Source organism: Oxyura jamaicensis, chromosome 3, assembly GCF_011077185.1.
Source record: "Oxyura jamaicensis isolate SHBP4307 breed ruddy duck chromosome 3, BPBGC_Ojam_1.0, whole genome shotgun sequence".
NCBI lineage: Eukaryota > Metazoa > Chordata > Aves > Anseriformes > Anatidae > Oxyura > Oxyura jamaicensis.
The window spans coordinates 24,721,920-24,742,191 of NC_048895.1; the positions used below are offsets into that span (position 1 = coordinate 24,721,920).

General features: G+C 42.3%; 1 protein-coding gene and 1 long non-coding RNA gene across 4 annotated transcripts in view; both read left to right on the forward strand.

Annotated features, from left to right (window-relative positions):
• Window positions 1–2,551: 2,551 nt before the first annotated feature.
• On the forward strand, window positions 2,552–13,043 carry LOC118163625. Its single transcript, XR_004749143.1, has 3 exons — window positions 2,552–2,672; window positions 5,278–5,359; window positions 10,384–13,043. It is a non-coding gene; the product is annotated as an uncharacterized LOC118163625 (long non-coding RNA).
• A 162-nt stretch (window positions 13,044–13,205) lies between these two features.
• The window catches only part of LTBP1 (latent transforming growth factor beta binding protein 1), a 207,865-nt gene continuing 200,798 nt past the window's right edge, over window positions 13,206–20,272 (forward strand). For all 3 annotated transcript variants that reach the window (XM_035320455.1, XM_035320458.1, XM_035320457.1), the window contains exon 1: window positions 13,206–13,216. The gene's annotated coding sequence lies outside the window, so the exon portion shown is untranslated. The remainder of the gene's footprint in view (window positions 13,217–20,272) is intronic.

Sequence of the window (20,272 nt, forward strand, 5' to 3'; positions counted from 1 at the left end):
CCCAACCTTGTCTTAGATCTATGCAAAATTTTCATAAAATATAGACTGCAAAATGTTCCATTTGAAATTAAAACTGAGTTATTAATATACAGACATTTAAGAACGGTTTTGAAAACATGACTTGTATCTATAGCATTACTTTTCATGCTATTACTTTTAATGGGGCAAGGCAATGGTTCAATACAACAGACAAAATAACCTCATTGTGTTTTGCGTCCAGATTCACAGAAAAACTCTTATTATTCCTTAAGAATTTCCTCCATGGGATACCTTCTGAGCACTACAGCTAACAGAGTGGGTATCTGGTAGCACTCACTGCTCACCCGACATGAACTTGTTTTCTTTATACTTTGTCCGTTTCTCGGTGTGTTGCAGTCAGCTAACAGGGACTCAGTGCCTGTAGGTGCTACCCTAATACATACTTGCATTTTTCTTCCTCTCCTAAAAGATGATTTTTTGTTTTTCACTGTGAATATCTGGGACAATGCAGGCCCCCTCTGGTGGTCGGAACAACATCAGTACATTTCTACAGGCTTTCACTGAGAAGTCTGCTCTGCTGAGGGGCCAAAACGTGTGCTTTACACTTTGAAGTCATATGACCATAGTTAGATCACTTTTCTAAGAAAACCACTCGGATGAGCCAAAACCAGAGGAGAAATATGCGTAGGAGAGGTGTTCCAGTGTGTGTCAGGTCCCAGGAATGCGGTTGGTGACAGTGTTAGGTCCACGGAGAGCAGCTGCAAAACTCATGGTGCTGATTCTCACTGCCTGGCTATCCTGAGGGTATAGGGACGGTGCTCGGGGTGCCAGGACCAGGCCTGCTGCTGGAGGCAGGGCAGCGCATTAGGGAGAGCTAGGAAACAAAGTCTGACTGCTCAGAAAACACATCTGCCTCATGGCACAGGCTGCTCTTTCCCTAGTCACCGGAAACCACAGGGATATTGGGTATGGCATATTGAGGTATAAAAAGCATGTAGAGGTTGATTTACTGTTTTTTATGGCTTCTTTTTAATTTGGTATATTTGGGTTCATGACAACAAAATCATTAGGACTCTCACACAGAGGGTTATGCTATACAACTGTAATTGTAAGGCAAAGACTCCCCTAAATATTTTTCATTTTCCTCTGTTTGCGTGTGAAAAAGTGGCATTTCCCTTTGCTGTTGTGAGGATATTTGTTGTCCTCTCTGGCAAGTTACTGTGTCTGACATCCTGGATGTTGAGATGGTTTCTAAAATTGCTGAGAAATCCAAACAGTGTCTAGAAATCATTATGGCACCTTCCTAAGCAACTATGAGTGATGTCAGCGGGGAAATAATCTAGATGGCAATCCAAAATCTGTTTTACAATCACTAGCTAGGGCTTCTCCTTCCCTTTTGAATCTGATTCTCAGTCATTGCACAAGCTACACTGGAATTTCTTAGGCTGTCCCCTAAGCCCTGAACTTGACTTTTTGTCTGCTGTCTCCCAGCAGCAACACATACCATCCACCACTCAAAGGATAAAAGAGGCCTGTCAACACAACAGCTGACCAAGAAAAAGAGTAATTCGCCGATGTGTTTATTTGCTGAGGGGTACTCGATCAATTCCATCAATGGTAACAAAGAGAATTTAATAGTCATGTACAATAATTCTATTCCTATTTTAAAACCCCACGAGCCACAATAATGGCTGCTGAAGCTCTCATCATTGTCATGTGATTCTTATTAGCCTGTCCTTAAGGAAGCTGAGAGATGTTTCCTAAAAATACATTTAATGTTGTTTAAGATTTTGTAAATGTGTTGGTTTCCCAGAAATCCTTCATTTTCTTCATCTCCTAGCAGCAATTCTGCATACCTGTAGACTGCAAAAAATGGCTCTGTGCCATAATACACTTTGAAGTTTCAAATTCCGCTAGCAAGGGTCATCCTGGCCAAAGACATCTGGATGCTTTTTTTTTTCCTGCTCTAAGTCTGAAGGCCCTGCACAATTTGTTGGTGATGTACACTCTCGGCAGCTCCACACCACCATCAGAAAGGAGCCAAGCTGCCAGAGTAGTTGGACTGCCCTACAGTCTAGAATATATTTTTAATTTAAGTTTATGAATTACTGTGGCATAAATAGATACTTTCAAAGTAGGAACTTAGAAATGAGTATGAGCATTTTTACTAGTTCTTTTCAATACAGACCAAGAAAAAGAGAATTTTGGATGAGAATTTCTTAGCTATTCAACTTCAGTCATTCACCATGTGAATAAGCAATACTTATCCATGGGTTTGCTCTGAATGGACTTGAGGGGGAAGAAGAAGAGTTTATAGTTGCCTCAGGAGCTTTCTTTTCCAAAGTGCCAAAGACTGGATTACATTCAAAAAGTGTTGGTTGACCTTAAGAGACTGGGATATTTTTCATAAGCAATCTTCCACATCTTTTTCCTTTGCTAAGTTGAATGGTTATCAAAGTTCAGTTCGGCATGTATCAGTCTCTGAACAGGTCAATCCTTAATCTTGTTTTTGCTGAACTAAACACCCTGAACTTGTGGCGTTTCTCATTTAAAACATTTATTTTCCAGGTGGCTAACCAGCAGTGCTAGAGCTACACAAGGTGCAAGGAGTTAAGGTGCAATGCATGCCAGGACCATGTTATGTGGACTGTGCTGGCCCAGCTGCTCATAGGTGAGCATGGTTATGGAAGAAGGTGAGTCAGTGGCCTCTCCTGAAGGAGGCCCATTCTAGTGATTGTTCCTGACACATCCATTTCCTTGCTTTTGGTCAAACAAAGATTTTGGTACAGGGTTTATAGGACAAGGAAGATTAATTTACTTCTCTACGTTAATCATTGTGGTTTTCCTCTGAACATTCTATGATTTGTCAGCATCCTTTCTGAACTGCGGGCACTAAGCCTGGACAGTACTTTAGCAGTAATTGATCAGGATTCACACAGACATACGATAGCCATCCTACCTGATATACCCTCGAGTATACACTTAGTGTGTCCAAGAGCAGCATTGTCTCATTTAGCAGTGTTTCACACTGGGAGCTCTTGTTGACTTTTCAAGGACCTAAAGCTCATGAAAGAGATGCCTGTTTTTTTTTTTTTTTTTTTTTTTTTTTTCCAAACTGCATTTAATTTTGAAGGAAAACAAAATTACATTGAGGTCTTTTTACTGTTCTTTTTCCTGGGACCAGCTTCATTCCTGTGCCCCAGAAAAAAAGACCTTAGGTATGAATTGTTCAATGGCTGAAAAGACCTACTCTCTTTCTTTGTTCAGGCAATACACAACATACGTCAGCAAAGAATTGAAAGAATTTTGGTATGGGCATGCATTCCTCAGACTGGGTGCTTGTATGCAAGAAAATTTATAGAATTATAATAGTAAGACCTAATATTTTGATACCATCCTTGGAGCAAAATACCAGTTACAGTTGAGTGAGACTATCCTGCTCATCCTGCTCTTGATACCAAGAGCAGCTCCAAACTGCTGTTCTAAAATAAGAAAAATGCTAAGAAAAATACAGTATGCAAACAAGTTATGGGCAGGTGTGTCGTATATCTAAAATGCTGTGTGGGCCCCAAATTACTTTGACAGGACTTTCCTGTAACAGAATTTGGCTAAGATCTTCCATCCTTCTTCCTCATTGCCACTGCTGGCTCCTGCCAAGTAAATCCAGCCCCAAGCAGCAGCCCAAACACAAGAGGCTGATAAAGACATCGGGTCATAAATTAGGGACAGATGCAACTAAATGAGGAATTTCACAGACACACGTGGGTGGTGCTGGGGAAGAGGAGATAGAGGCAAACAGGAGTTTTCAGTAGGAAAAGCCCAGTGTATCTGCAAGATCAGCTGAGGACAGAAAAGGAAAATGAGTTGGTAGATCTAAATTAAACAAGCCAGAATCTGGGCCACAATGTAAGGATGCTCCTTCATAGCAGCAGTAAAATGGAGGCAAAAAAAGCACGCACAAGCTTCATTTCTTCATTACAAACTTTGTAATGCTCCGTACTTGGCAAGCTCCTGACTCACCCTGTGTGCCAGAGGATTTTCCTGGCTAAAGCAGTCCCTTGGCAGATGCTCCCCCACCTCAGTCCCAGAGATACCATCTCCCAAACAGCCTGTGTGGCTTAGAGTAGGCTCACTATATTATCATTATGGTATCCTGAAAAATATAGATGGGGTCAATGGTTAGAGGAAAAATTCTGAACATCACCACGCTCACAAAAAGGGTGCTTTAATGTGTGAGGTTACTCCAAGGCAGATTTTCACTTAGACTGAGGTTAAGGAACATGCTTACCTCAAAGCATCGATCTGTGGTACAAAGATAGGAAAACAAACCCCACTATTAAAACCACATTTGGTAAGCATCCTCTCCAGGGTCTCTGTGGTTTCTCAAGGCTGCAGGCTAGTGCACACTGCCCACCCCAGCCACAGGGTGCACTGACTGGCACTCTACAGACATCCTGTTATGTGCAAAATTAGGGAGTAGGCAGAACCACTGCCTCAGTAAGGACAGCTTTTTCTAACCAGAGTGGCAGGACTGCTGTCTTCCTTTCTATCTGTCCTGTTTCTCAGGGCATTGGATTCTAACACAGTGCTAAGGGTATTATGTCATGTCTTCCCCCTTCCTTCTGGCTCCTTCCCACCCCTAAGGTCACTTGGTTAATATGTCTATTGTATGCTTTAATTAGTATGTTCCTGGCTGCAGGCTACCTTCTCCTCTTCCTGTCCTCTTTAAAACACAGCAGTTTATACAGTATATATTATTTTTTAAATGTTAATTGTGCAAAGACTTTTTAGGAATTGTAATGTTTAGTTTGCTGTGACCTTTGCACAAGATCTGCACATGACATACACACTGCAAACACTAGGTTACAGTGGCAGGCTGCCAAAGCTGCCCAGCATCTTATCACCTCTTCGCCCACTTCCAATTTGTTAGATTTCTGGGGAACCCACATACCTAATATAAATATATATACAAATGTGGCAAAACCCTATTTGTATCTGTTCCTTAACACCTACCCTGTGGTGTGCCAAGCTGAGGACTAAAAGGTTACCTTTGACTGGCAACTTAAGGAAGCCTGCATTTAAGGCACGGCAGAGTCTGAGAATAAGAACTAGCCTAGTGAGCTGGAGCAGGGATTTCTTTTTTTTGGGGAGGGCTGCTCAGGAGGGGCTTGTGTACTAGAGTGAGGCAAGAAGTGCCTCTGATGATTTTCTGCTGTTATAAATTCTGGTCTCCTACAGCAGCCACACAGGTGGGTGCCAGCTTCAATGAGCCTGCTGACCAAGCACACTGTGCTTCAGTTAGCACCCGCGAAGAACTGAAAGACCAATGACTTATCCCTAGCCTCAGTAGGAGAGAGACAGGCAGGATCTTATCCATGAGGTGAGTAACTGTTGAGAGGCATTAATGATAAAGCGATCATGACAACTACATCATTTCACAATGTTAACCTACGCATGCAGTGACACAGGCAGATCTCACAGGAGGGTAACCTCTGGCAGGGGAAAAAAGGAAAAGAAACAGTGAGCAGCTGGGAGGGTGCCCAGGAGCTTCGGTCTCTGACCCAGTTCAGCTGCAGATTCAGCAACACATCCAAGCAATGTCTCATTAACGGCTTTATAAATTTCTGCAATATCTGGGTGTTGTCTAAAGGTTTCCCTTGAGCACACCCACGTAATCTGAGCCTCAGCCAGTACGGCTATAGAATATACAGGAAAAACTAACAATGCTTCTTTTTAAGAAACAGATATCAGCATCTGAAATAAGTCACTGTGCTTGACTTAGCCAAACCAAATTCCTGATGTCTAGAGTTTTGTCTATCTAATGATAGCAGGATTAGACACAATATGCATGAATATACTGCACGACTGTGCAAAACCAAATAGTGCCACAAAGATAATTGTGGTTTAATTAATACAGTCTGCTGATCCATGCTCCACCAAGATTTTGATTATTTGTCCATCTTTAAATTTTCAACAAAGCATTCCTGCACAGTCATATGCCTTCGGGGGGGGGGGGGGGGGAGGGGGGGGGTCTGTTCCATTTTGGAGGTTTGGCTTGTTTTCCAGCCATTTCATTCAATAAAATATATTTTTTTTTGGTTTATTAATAACACATCTGTCATCTCCATTTTAAAAAACTTTTTGACATTCTAAATTTCTGTGAATTTCATAAGTGAATATGAAATATTTTTACATACAACATAAAAAAAAAAATAAAGCAATTTGGAAAACATGTTTTCATTAAGGACATAAAGATGTTGCCGAAATACTAAGTTTACTTGTTAACTTTGTTCAGTGATTTCAATTTCATGTCTCAAACTCCAGCTTTTAAAAATATATGTCTCACAACTAAAAGGTGGTGCTTTTTGCCCACTCACCGCAGTTTACAATAAACTATTTTCATGGTTATTTGTCATAAAAGACTGAAAATAAAAACATATTGTTCTGAGCATTGTGGACAACTTTTCCAGACAGGGAAAACAGAGGGATTTTATGACTTAAGAAAGCAGAGTTCCCAGAGGGCTGGTCTGCTTTTCTTCCACTTTTCCCTTTAGGATTTTCTGAAAACATTTCACTTACTTTTGACTCTGGAGTACATTTATAGGCTCTTATTTTTAGGGTTTTGTGTACCTCCCGTGTGCATATTTCCAGCCCTGCCTTCTCCTGCTCTCCCATGCTGACAGAGGTATCACAGCACTCTTGTTTATGTATGCTCACTCAAATATGACTGAAGATTTAAAGAGGTGGGGGTGCCTGTTTCTGTGTTGTTGTTTTGTTTTGTTTTGTTCTTTTCCTCCCACAGGCTGCTAGGCAGAAATTTGCTCTCTGCCTACAGCGGGATAGGCTGTGTCCTGTATATTCTATGGCCATACAGACTGAGGTTCAGATCCTGTGGGTGTGTTTAAGGAAAACCTTTAGACAGTCTCCAGGAGGAGCCTTGGCAAGGTGGAGAACCCTCAGAGGGGCCTGCTCCTGCCCAAGGCATCCCCTCATGCAGAGGGCGGATGGGCAGTGAAGCTGTGCTGTGGCCCCCAGCTTCCTCACCACACACCGTGTTTCTGTCCTGGCCTGTGCCCGTGTGGAGAAGAGGTCAGAAGCTTTGCGGAAACGGAAACCTCTCTGCCCGTCAGCTCCCAGGGGTATCCTCCAGCCGGCAGCCTGTGCCCTCCCTTCACTTCCCAAAGCAAAAGCTAAGCAGAAGCAGTGCAGCGAGGTCTGAGAGGGCGAAACATGCCTTTGTCCACTCCCTTATTATCCTGAACAGCTGGGTTGGAGCCACACAAACCCCATGGCCACGAACGGCAATATTAACTTTAAAAAGAAAATCCTATTTTTGAGTGGCCGTGCCAGCTGTTCAACAAGCCCAGTTTTCAGCACTCAGATTTTTTCTTTGTAAATAGAAAATCGTAACAAAATAAGGAACAAGAATATTATCGGAAGACTGAGATTTGAACTGGGGGAGGCCAAAATTACCTTCTCAGTTGTACCTAAATTAATAATCTAATTTTGAAAAGAAATTAGAACCTAAGCAGCTGCTGGTGGCTTTCTTGAAGCTGCTTTAGAAATAGTCAGATTACAGTTTTCTGAGTATTTAGATGCATAGGCTATTAAAAAAAAATAATAATAAAAAATCGCTTATTCTTAGGATATATTTCTGTTCATTGTTGATTCTTTGACCTAGCAATCTAACTGGTAAGTATACAAATACTTTAAAACTTAAACTAGATAAGAAGTATATTGTACTCAACAGAGGGGAACCCTGTGTATATTTCTTGTTCAGCACAAGCCGTGAAAAGATTAGTTGCTGAGTAACTTCCCAATATTTCATGTTCTTTTAAGCTGATAAGCTTCACTGTCAAACTAAACTCCTTTAATATTTGCTGTCTTCTCAAAAGTGATTTTGTTTGATTTCTCTGAAGTAATAGGTTATTTAAGCCTTAATTCCATCTTATTTAAATGTTTTGTTAAGGCTAAAGCTTGGTTATTTAACTGATAAATCTGTTAGTCTGCTTAAAATAATTCTTAAACATTACAACTTTGTTAGTAGCTTAATTCAAGAGCATTGTCTGCACTTCTGTAAAGGAAATTAATCCATTTTTAGCTACAGTTGCAAGGCGTTAGGAATTATGGTGGATGTATAGTCTCTCTTACATTCAGAATTGGGTTTTTCAAATACAAAGTCCTATACCAGCATAGCAGCTACTATTAATCCATGGGGGATGTACCAGGAGACTTGCAGTTAAATTGATTTACCTGTTACCCAGTTGGGAAAAGCCCTGAACTTTGCTAAGATGGAAAGAAAATTCTCGTACTGAAAGCAGGGAGCAGATACAAACTGGCCATGGATAAATGGAGGCTGGAAATCAGAAGTGTGTGTCTAAGCATTGGAGCACTGAAATTCAATGGCAGCCTTACAAAGAAGCAATGGGGCAAAATCTCGCAGTTCTGTGCAGATGTGACATTTGATGTCAGTGGGATGATGGGGTTGTTTGTAATAATGGACTACTGAACCATCTAACCCTGGGATCTGTCTTTGTGTTCTGTTCTGTTCTCATGCAATGGCAGGAGCTTGGCCTCCTGTTCTGTTAAGCTTTCATTTACTCGAGCACAATAATCAGGAGAACTGCACTATAAATCTGTGACTGTTTCCAGTACAGGGCAGGAAGGTGGACAGATGTTGAAAAATGTTAAGATTGCAGAACTCAGGCACACAAAAATCAGGCCCTTAAATGACGGCATTCCAAGTTGAAATCTGCCTGCACACCTTTAATTGACATTTTGCCTGGTGCAGGTGCACAGTGCACCTCATTTACATTCCAGCTCCCCAGATTCACAGGACATTCAAGAAATGCCTAAGGTGTTTTTTTTTTTTTTTTTTTTTTTTTTTCTGGACCAAAATCCCCCTCTACTTTTTCCCTGAATGCCTTTCCGCTCACCGTCCTGCACATTTCAGCAGCTCATACCCTGCTTCTTATACAGCCTCCCTCTCCTCTCCACCTTTCCCTGGACCCTGCACACCGACCTTTCCAAGGCTGCCTGTCTCCCTCCTTTTTATTTCTGCTTATCTGTTTAACTTGCAGGAGATGTGCTGTGCCCCAGGACCCAGCGGGGCTGTGGCAGGAGCGTGCAGCCTGGCACCTGCTGAGCCCCACGCACGAAGCACGACCGGCTGTGCCTGTGGGATGTGTGGGAACCCTGCAGCCCTACAAGTGGCTGCACTCTTGAAGTCCACTGTGGCTAATTAAACCCTTTTCCAGCACACCAGAGGAGAAAAACAAGTAATATCCGTCAGCCTCTTGCCACCCAAACTGCAGCACACGTTAGAAAGTCCAGCGTCGGCTTCACTTTCCTTGGCTTTTCCCCTGTGTGAAACGGGCGCAGCTGGGTCAGTACGTTGTAGTCTATAAAGGAAAAGCGTTGCAGAGGTGTGAGTATTATTAGCTGCTTACTAGAACTAGACAGTATTAAAAACAAACTCGAGGCAGACAGTGTGCCATAGTAATGTCAGTGTAAACTCAGCTGTAATTATTGCTGAGAACTACTAAAGTGCAGGGAACAAATAATTGCTGTGGCGTTCCTGTAACTGTCAGTTCTTTCTCTCTAGCAGAGTCAAACAACAGAGACTGTGAAGCTCCTCTGTGGCCACAAAGATTGATTTGGGACTCACGTTTTTCAGTGTGTTTTGCCCCCCCCACACCCCCCCCAAATAAAATAAAATAAATTGGAACAGCTGAGTTGCCTTCTCCTCATCTTACAGCCCAGTAGAGAAATTTCCTAACAGACTGCTATGTCCTCTCATGCTGTGGGAGCTTTGTGGTCAGTGCAATTGCTCCACACAGGAGCTTTCCCTCAGTCTAGATGACAAGGTCAGCTCTGGTCACCAGGAAAGCAGAAGAATGACTTCCTATCAATAGATGAGCTTAGAATAAACGCATCACCAAACCCATTCTGCCTTTATCAGCTCATGGAAGGGTGGCCATTTGCAGAGGTGGCTGGACTGTGGTCCCCGCAGTGATATGGGTTGTTGTGAGGGGATGTGAAAACCTGCAGGACTAAGCTGGGAAAACCTTTGATTTATTCTGACTGAAATTCTGTGGGCTGAGGAAGTGAACAGCAGTGTGTGCAAAGTTATACAGCCATCCTTGGCGCAGCTACATCCAGTGCAGGGAACTGTCTTTTAAGTCTTTTAACAGGGACAATTTCCCACCACCCCTTCTACCTTCCACTGTTATCTTTTGATGCAATCCCCCAAGCCATTTTCCTATGATTGTGTAACATCTCATAAAAGAAAGCACTTGGTTGACTGGGTGGTTCATAACAATGAAACTAGTAAATGTAACTTTTATTTTCTAGAGATTTTTCCTAGAGAGCCTTTCTTTTCTTTTTTTTTTTTTTTTTTTTTAGAGTTCCACCTTCTGCATCCATGGGCTACAACTGCACTCCCATTGAATTTCAGAGTTTCAGTCCCAAGTGCCATCGGGTAAGTTTTGCCTAAGCTTTAATTTGAAGGTTTTTGTTGTTATTATTTTTTAATACAGTCTTATAGGTAATAGCTATATTCAGAAATAATACGCTGAATGCTTTTCTACGCTACCTAGAGATGTAATGGTGTACCAAAAAAGCTGTAGTGATTTTTCCTAAAGGAACTTGGAAACAAAACAGTATGGCCATTGTATTTCAAACATTAGAGCAATTGTTTAGTACATGTGGTGCAACCCTAAATTTCTATGTCAGAACATGGTGCCAACTTCGAGTCTCCATGAATTATGGTACTGTAGGCATGCACATGTTTAAACAAGTGCTTTCCTATCTTCAGGTTATATAGTCGTATTTATGTGTATGGTTTGGAAAAGCCAGACAATGCTCTAACGCGATAAAAGGGAACCTAAAACATATGCTCAATTTTCACACCATTGTACTTTTAAAACAAAGCAAAACCTATTGTGGGGCTTGGGTTTTTCTCTAAGTACATTGGCATTTGTTGCACATAAATACTAATAATGTTTATTCTTGTATATCATAAAAACCTTGAAGTAGAAAAAAGAGACCTAGTAAAACAAATACAGATAGACAAAAATAATTCATTGCTTGGAGTCGAAAGTATTTTGTGTCATAGCTTGTGTTAGTACAGTATACTCAAAAACCTGTGACTCTAAACATCTTTAAATTACAGGTTTAGGCAGCCAAAATATTAGTGTAACTGGTTTTGGATTCAACAGGCTACCTAGTGGCTTAACCTGCTACTGAAGGTCAGGAGAATATAAGTCATCCTCCACAATAGCTAGACATCACCAGCTATGCTTCTGGAGGTGTCCTGGAAAATGAAACTGTGAAAACATTCCAAGAGCTTCAGTGGGATTATTGTCTATGACAAGATCCTCTTTGACAATACACAGACCTTGGTGCATGTAATACCCGATAAAAATCCAAGCTCCCCCTTGGGAGCACTCTGCTTGTTGTGTGCAGTCTTTCAAATGGGTTTATAATATGCGGAATCAGCACCATCAGGGACTAAAACTAGCTCACAGCTTCTCACCCACGTTCTCAGTTTAAGCATTCATTGTTCTTTTAAACATCTTATTTTCTTACTTTTAAAAAAGAGTTTCCCATGTGGAATAATACCTAGCCCTGGAAGATGCTAATCATTGTGCTGTATTTCCCTTTATGGACAAAACAGGTTATCCTCTGGAATTCTATTTCTGATTTTTTAAGTCACAAAAGTAAAAATATATTTTCCTCTAATATTTATTGCTCTTATTGGAATTACCGTATGGAAACAATGGCTGCGTAGAATACTTAGGACACTGTGCAAGATTAATTGATCGCAGAATCACCGGTATGCTCAAAGAGCATTAGCTTTTCTCAAGATAAGAATATTATCACAAATTAAAAGAGGACTGTAACAGGCGGTGCTGGCCCTTGAAACCAAGCTCTACGTCCACCCCCACACTACTGCTGATTTCAGCCTAAGCCTTATGTGCTAGAGCGCTGCGACGGATGATTACATGTGAACAACATAATTCCCTAACGCATGTGTGATCAGATAGTATAAGAAAAGAGCATCTCCCTGACTGGAAAACATTTGGACTCGTGGCTGCTTTAGAAATAATCTATACGAGAAACCTAAAAGGTAAGCATGTTGTTTTGATTAGAGAGCCAGACCTAGGAAAACAGCAAGAGGAAAGCTAAGGCTTCATGGGAAAGTGAAGAAAGAAAACTGCAGAAGGAAAGGAGGCGAAAAGTTTGGTTTGTAACTGAAGAGGGCTTTTGTTCTTGTTAGTATTAGAGGTTAGTATTCTTTTCAGCTATAAAGAATAATTTGGGTTATGCTGATCTTACATCGCTGAGACAGGGAACTGGACAGATTCTGGAGAAGAGAAGTGTGTGACTCATGGAAAGAGTAACTAGTGAAGAACTTACTCGACTTGAACTCTTGCTTATAGGGATTTTATTTACCCCTGGGGAAGGGTGAAATTTTCCAGTTTGGCATAGAGCTAAACTACTTTACCAGTGAGAGGGAACTCAAAAGCCTCCTTTGCTGAGAAGATAAGCTTTCATGTTACAGGATAAAGGCTAACATGTAATGACGATTATTGCACAGCAAGAGAGGAAAAAGAGCCCTTAAATCATGTTTCTTTTAACTGTCAAAACTAGCTAATGGAGTATTTGACATAAATGTTTTATTTAATGTAAGACAAACCATTACGCATTTATTTACAGCAGCAGACACTCTTACCAAACAATTAAGAAAAATTCTCCCTGCTTTGAGGAACCGAGAAACTCTAATAGCTCTTTCAAGAATATGATGCCTGAGTTCTTTTCAAAAAAAAAAAAACAAACAAAAAAAAAACTCGGGGAATTCAGTTGAAACTCTTTTTTATTTTTATTCCTAATGTTACCAGACAGGTGGACTATTATTCACAACACTTAAGGGCACTTTTTCCACTTTTACTGTGGAAACATTTGGAAAGAGCTAAATTCCAGAAAATTACTTGCTAAAGAGGCTTAGTTTATATGCAAATTCAACCTCAGCTAATCTGTACAAACATGTTGTAATAGAAAGGGAAAAAAAACACATGCATTTCCCAAAGGTGCTGATCAGAGCTCTTTAAAGCAGTCTAAAACATGCATAAATTAAGTAGAACTCCCCAGTTTCTCCAGAACAGGGCAGAACTTAAGCCTCAGGCATTGCCTGCCTGCCTTGGGGATCACAGAGAGAGGGAGAGAGAGAGAGAGAGAGATGACAAGAGATTTGGATGCAGATTCAAAACAAACACTTTGAATAAATGAGTTATGGATATGGGGCTGCATTTTTTTATAAACCCTACCTCAAAATATGAGGAAATACTTAAACTGCTGTTGTGAATCTTTTGTTCAGAGTAACTAAATATTTGTATAGCTTTGTAGTAAGACTTTGTTCAATCTAATTGTCTTGTAAAATCACCTAGATCCTCTCTGGAATAAAAACAAATCTTGAGTTCTTTCAGAAGAAAAAACAGTAACACTAAATTTAAAAAGTAATATAACAGGTCATAGGAATTCATTTGTCAGCCCTATCTTTGAGCAGAGCTAAATTACTCAGTTGAAATCTATTCTAGTCTTTGAAAGATACATGATAACACAGATGATGAGCAGACTGAACAACACCTGTATGATTATGGCTTGCAAAAGCGACCTGAAATAATGAAACGCTGAAAATGTCAGTACTTGATGAACTGAACTGTAAAGAATCACAAGAGATTCTTGCAGACCTTGAGAACGTTATGTAGCATAACAAGCAAAACTGGCAAATGCTCAAAAAAAACCACCAGTGTTATTGCCAGTCGATGCTAAGGATTTACGTATGGTCTTTGTTCAGGTTCTCTCAACTGGAGACGATTTCTCTCAGTTTGAATAGTTGGCAGTGATAATTTCTCATTTTGATAATTGCAGTTGCCTTTAAATCAACTCTGTTTGAAAAAAATCCTCCAAGGTACCTTGCTGGGAATCATCAAACTTGTCATCCTGGAGAGAAATCCTGATCCTCATCAGTCATGGGTCCAGCCTTATAGAAAATGAGCGACAACACAGGTGAACTCAGCTTAGGAGTATAGGAATTGCTTGATCTCATTGATAGCTATCAATGTGCTTTGAATAGGAATAGAGAAGAAACATTTGTACAGAGGTAGATCATTGGATTTTTTTTCTTCCAATTACATCTTTTCAGTTCAAGACGGTACATAATCTGACATGTAAAAACTGTGGTCCTTGAAAATTCTGCTTGTTTTGAAAGAAAATGATAGAAATATTTTTTTTTTCCTGAGAACTGTAAGTTTTAGTACAAGCAAAGCTAGCAAATTCATCTATGCGTGGATCCTGAATCCAGGGAATTTTTACTGTATGCTGCTGACTAAAATTCAACATGAGTAAAACGAGAAAAAGGGGCTACATGATCTGATACCACTTGCTACAAATGCCTGCTTTCCTGGATGACCCTGTGCTGAAGAGGGAATAGCTCTACTCTTTCCAGCCCAAGTACATGTGATTCAAACACAAATCTAACTCACAGCCAGGTCCTGTAGCACTGAGGCACGTAATCAAGTTACTTCCAGATAGGAATACAGATGTGTGTCGTGAAGAGACTGTGCAGGCTGTTCCTAACTGCTGCATGTGATGTTAGATTGTCTGCATATTCCAGTGAATCAGCCTGCAGACATGTAACAGGAGTGCCTGCTTGTGCGTGCAAAAGGCTTCTAAAGGGATCTTCAGCACGCCTCCGTGGAAACACTGCCTCTGACGGGGAGAGGACCTCCTGGGAGAACTGAGGGAGGGCATGAATGAGGGAAAGAGTGAAAAGCTGCCCCTCAGGTGGGCTCCTTTTGCTGGCGATGAGGAGCTGTGGTTGCGTGACTCACCGGCTGGCCGTCAAGGGAATGTCTGAGAGCGGGACGATGTCGCGGGCATGCCGCGGGTGGACCACAAGCCGAGCGCTGTTCAGATCCATCTGCTACTGCTTTAGGGAATCACGGTAAATTACGACGGCAAGCTTAAAACAACTTGGCAATTATAGGGGCTTATTTTACACAGCTGTTAAGGGAGAATACAAAACTATAATTTTCATAAGCATCCTTTGTTTCGGCTGTGTCCTCAGCCCAACAGACTCGCAAAACTGCCTCTAACCGGAGGAAAGGAAAAAGGATCTCATGACGTGACAGACTCTGAGGCAGGTTAAAGCCGGTGCATGAAGCACTCTGTACTCCACAAGCAGGTTTCAATCCAAAGACGAGCAAAATCAGTAGGAAGTCTTTCCATTGATTGCAACTCACTGAGATTGAAGCCTTTGGAGAAAAACGGTGTATTTATGTGCTTATGTAGCTACTCCAACCATTTTTGGGGCTGTGCACACGATTTAGGATCATAGCCCTCCTCGTTGAGAACCGCTAGGCAGGTCCTTCCCCCATTCTCCTCCTGGCGTCCCAGGAAGACCACTTTGGACCAGGGCTCCTTACTGCTGTCTCTGTGCACAGGGATCACAGCAGCATCTGAGCTATTGCTGGGCGAGCTTAGCCTCCTCGGAGAGAAAAGCCCTTACTTAGGAATGTAGCATGAGGTGAGTATGATAAAGACAACTCAAGTCACTGGCTTCCTTTCACCGCCTCTGTTTTGCTCAGGATCTTGCAGGCTGTTTGGGACAGGTACAGTCCAGCTGCTCCAAAGGAGCTTGAAGTTATCATTCACATCACCGTGATTTGGCTTGTTGCAAACCATGTTTTAATTATCTAGTATGGTCGGCCCTTGTCAGGCCCCTTTTTGGCTAAGCCTCTTTGTAAGAAGGCCAGGCTGAATCTTCTCTAAATACAGCCGAGGCTCTGTGCTGCTCTGGCTTGCCTCTCTGCACTACTCCTATGTTACAACCGGTCTGGGGGCAGGACCATTTCAGGCTATGCCTGGCATTTGCGTTTAAGCCCAGGTGTTTAGCCTCTTTTTGGTGTCTGCTTCATCCCTTATGGCATGTCTTAGCTCTTCTGGTTGCTTCTGGTCCTCAAGTTCCCTCCCCCCATGCAGCCTGCATCGAGAAGCCTTGCCCACTGTTACCCTGCAGGCCAACTTTCCTGAAACAGGTTTCCATCCCACCCAAAACGGGCACGAGCCTTGCCTGTTTCCACCTGAGGCTGTTGTTAAGCATGATGACACAGCTCGGCATGGACTCACAGGAAACTGAGGGTGGAGGGGACCCTCGGAGGTCCTCTGTTCCAACCTCCTGCTGAGAGCAGGGTCAGCGTCCAAGCATCCTGATGCAAAACTCAGGCAGACACACTGCAGACTGACATTAAACACCTCTGCAGACACCTTATGTTACTGGAGAAAAAGTGATGGAAATGAAAGCCCAGCATTTTTCTCCCTAGCTACATTAAAATAAAAAAAGCTTGTAATTTTCATTTCACCACCTTCCACCACAAACCTTGAAAGAGCAGCAGACAGAGGACCTATACACATACTCCCAAACTCTAACATTGGTGTGGCTGGGAGCTGTTCCAAATGCATCATTAAGAGTAGTATTCTGCCTTTTTTTTTTTTTTTTTTTTTTTTTTTTTTTTTTTTTTTTTTTTTTTAGTCCAAAGAGAATTTGCTGCTGTATGTGCCCAGCATGTCTTTGAGCAATTGTTTACCCTGACAGTCGAACTCAGGCACTAGTTGCTAGCACAGCAGTCTGAGCAGGGCTGGCATCTCTCTCTGCGGAGAGCAAGGCAGCAGTAGACAGGCCGCTGGGGAGGACGGAACAGAGGGACACCAAGCACAGGCAATGGGGTAAAATGTTACCTCTTGGGTTATTACGCGGCTGCTGTGTGCTGTTCCCATGAGCTATGGCTCCCCTGCTCCCCTTCCCATAGTCTCCCATCACTTTCATTTACTTCTCTTCCACTTATGCCAATGGTCTTGTCTGCCTGGATTACAAATAATTATGAAATCTTTAAGACGTTCTTCCAAGCTAATTCAAGTCAGGAAGGATTTTATTTTGCTCAGATACTTTTTCCTTCCGCTTTCCTACGTCTGAGCAGCACACGGTGCAACAGTGAAAAGTCAGGATCCTCTGCTGAAGTTTATTTTTGTAGAGGTTAGTATTCTTGGCATATGACATAGCCATGCTGCGAGAGTTTTCAAATATTACTTGTAATATTTACTTTGCATTTGTGAAGAATGTGTTAGTTTAAACATGTCTTCTCCTAAGGTAAGGTGAAATAATTAAATGTATTTTTTCATTTTCGTGCTCCTTTCCACCTAGTTTCTCTGTAGTTTATTTTCAGTGTACATGGCATCATACGAAGAAACAAGTGATGGCAAAGGAATAGTATCATAAGTTCAACAGATATTTTAATTGCTTTGTAGACAAGATATATGTATTTCCTTGAGGGGGAGAATAATTGCAATGGCATAGCATGGAGATTTTATTATCTTAAAAAACAATCTAGTATTTCTGAATCAGTTATTTTGTGTATGTGAGGATAACTGTGAAACTGCCAGATATCCTAGTAGGGATTTTCACTGGTTCAGGAAAATGGAATTCAAGACAATGCAAATCTATGCAACTACTTTTACTATGATAATTATGTTAGCAACTTGAAAATAAGACAAATTCTTCTTGCCTTTAGCATTTTGTATGGCAGTGGTCACTAGTAACAAACTGGCATTAGATTTTTGCCAAAATGGATCTAGATTTTTTGGGAAACACGACTAATGATATTTATATGGTGGTAGCACTCAGGAACTGAGGAAGCTTCAGGATATTAGTTGGTAACCATAGAGTAATGATAGTTTCTGCCTGAAGGATGAACAGCAGTCATGGTTGGAAGATACAATTCTGTACAAAATACACTATGAAGAAATTATATTAACATTGGCATGGTCTTCCTCTGTAAATCTACTTCATCTATGTATCTGGAGTCACATGTGCTTTACTTTAGTGACATAATAAAGGTCAATTACTTTTTTCCCTGCTCTGATGACAGTGAGACTGAGCCGTTCTCTTGTTCAAAAGAAATTCTTTCTAAATTAATGTATACCTGTACAAGGCAGTGGCTAAAGGAAAATGGATTTTGTAGCCTACAAAATGCAAATTTTTATTTTTTTATTTATTTGCATATACTTGAAAACACCAGGTAGATGTATTCAGATGATTCTTATCTTACAAGATTTTATAGAGACTGCTTTTCCTCCTTTAGCTCAGGAGAAATTTGGAGTAATGCTACTGAAGCTAGTGGAGCTACACTACTATAGAAGCACTCTTCTGTAGATAGAACTGGGTTTGAACACAGAGTTCAAGTCAAACTGTCACATGTTAATTGTGAGCTCCCAAATCAGCTTCCCTTGCAGGCCAAGAGTTGCTGCCAGGTAGATCTAGAAGATCACCTGGACCTCTTGCTGGCCCTGTAGCCTGACACGAGGCATCGCTGATGGTTCCGCTCGCTGCCTGGCCAGCCTTGGCGTTGGGTCACAGGAAGACACTGTGGCACTGCTGCATGCAAAAGGCTGGGTGATTGGCCAACCCAATGCGTTAATGCAGCCAATCCAGGTCCCTAACACCTGCACCCTCCAGAGGTGTTTGGTGAAATAAAGTTAAAAAAAAAAAAGTGATAAAAACCAAACAGACAAGAAAAGCACAAATTTCTTTGTTAGAGGAAAAAATAGAAGACAGTTAGATCTGCCACATACATTTGTGAGGAATGTTTGACCTTAACCAATTAATCTCAGCTATCATTTTTTCAAGAATGTTTTTGGACCTAGATCGTTTTGTGCAAGGCATCCACCTTTGTGGAGATATTTCCCTTGAGGTCCCTTACCATTTGCTGCACGGTAGCCAGTAATACACCACACTTGTCCCCTGTTTGACATGACTGAAAACCCACATTTCTTAAAAGCAACTGGCTCCTGCTGTGGAATGATGCAGTTTTTGCCCTCTGTACACAAACCCAGCCACACAAGTAGTTGTGATCTCATTCCAGAAAACTTCTGAAGGACAGTGGCCTTGTGCAGAGCAACAATCCAGAGCACCACATCAGCTTCTTGCTGCTTACTCAGTCCTCTCTCCACCTCTCGGGTTGCAAGGTATTTTTTGTTTCCTAAATACTGTAAAAATATTTAGCATATAAATAATTAGCCTTCAGAGGACTGAACAGTTCAGTTGCTGAGAACATCTTCCACATGACTGATGATTCTGTTATTCTAAGTTGAAAAAAAAAAAAAGCAGATGTATACATTTGCTAAGAGAAGAGGCAATGGTCTCAACAGTTTATTTCTTAGTTATTTTCAAAATGGAGCTACTTTCAGGCTTTACCTCAGTTTTTCTTCTGAACCACTGAAGGTGTAGTTCTAGTGTCACCCTCTGCGGACATACAAGCCCCCAGCACTGGTGCCATTTTAACACTGGGCTTCAGTTCAGAGTGCTGCAGGCAGAGAGGCAGAAGCCTCACTGTCAGTGTGGCTCCTTTACCCTGTGACTATAGAAAGCTCCAACTCATCTATTTAAAACAGCTACTTATTCCCGAGCAGTTTTAAATAGATGCGAACTAAGGAGGAAGGGACTGCTGTGCTCATAGGGCTGGCTCTTGCCTGGAATCCCGTCAGCGTGGAAGCCTTCTGCTCCCCGTGCCGGTGGCGTGGCCCTGCCAGGAGCATTTCAGAGCAAAATCTCATCAGTTTGGAGCTGGGGTCAGCGTCCTCAGAGCTCTGAAAGGAGCAGAAGAGGGCCTGGGGAGGGAGACCGGAATTCCACGCAGCTGCATTTGCGAGCCGTCCGATTCTCCACGTAGCTTTTTGGGAAGAACCTGGACGCGTTAGCTCCTGAGTGTTTTAAAAGATGGCATCTTCAGCGTATTTTACGAACTTTTAATTTATACTGCTAAAAGGTGACATCAGTTATGACACAGTGGAGACAAATGCAGGCTGTTGTGCTCATGCACCAGCTCCAGGTGTGGGGTTCTGGTGTGTGTTTTGTTCCTCAGGCACGCGTCCCGCTTTACAAAGGTGAAGCCCCAACCCAGCGGGCTCCCTCCTGGTGCTGCCGGGCTCTCTGCCGAGATCCCCCCTCGCAGTGGCCGCGAGACGCGCTCGCCTTTAACCCCTGTCAGCGCTTTCACGCCTCCCCACCCGCGAAGCCGAGCGCGGAAACCCCGACACGGGGGCGCGGGGCCTCGCCCCCACCTGCCGCCGGCGGCCATCCGGGGCCCCCCAGCCCTGGCGTGCCGCGGCGCCAACGCAACAGGTACGGCGGCCCCGCTACGCCGACAGCGTAGCGCCCGCACGGGCGGCGCCCCCC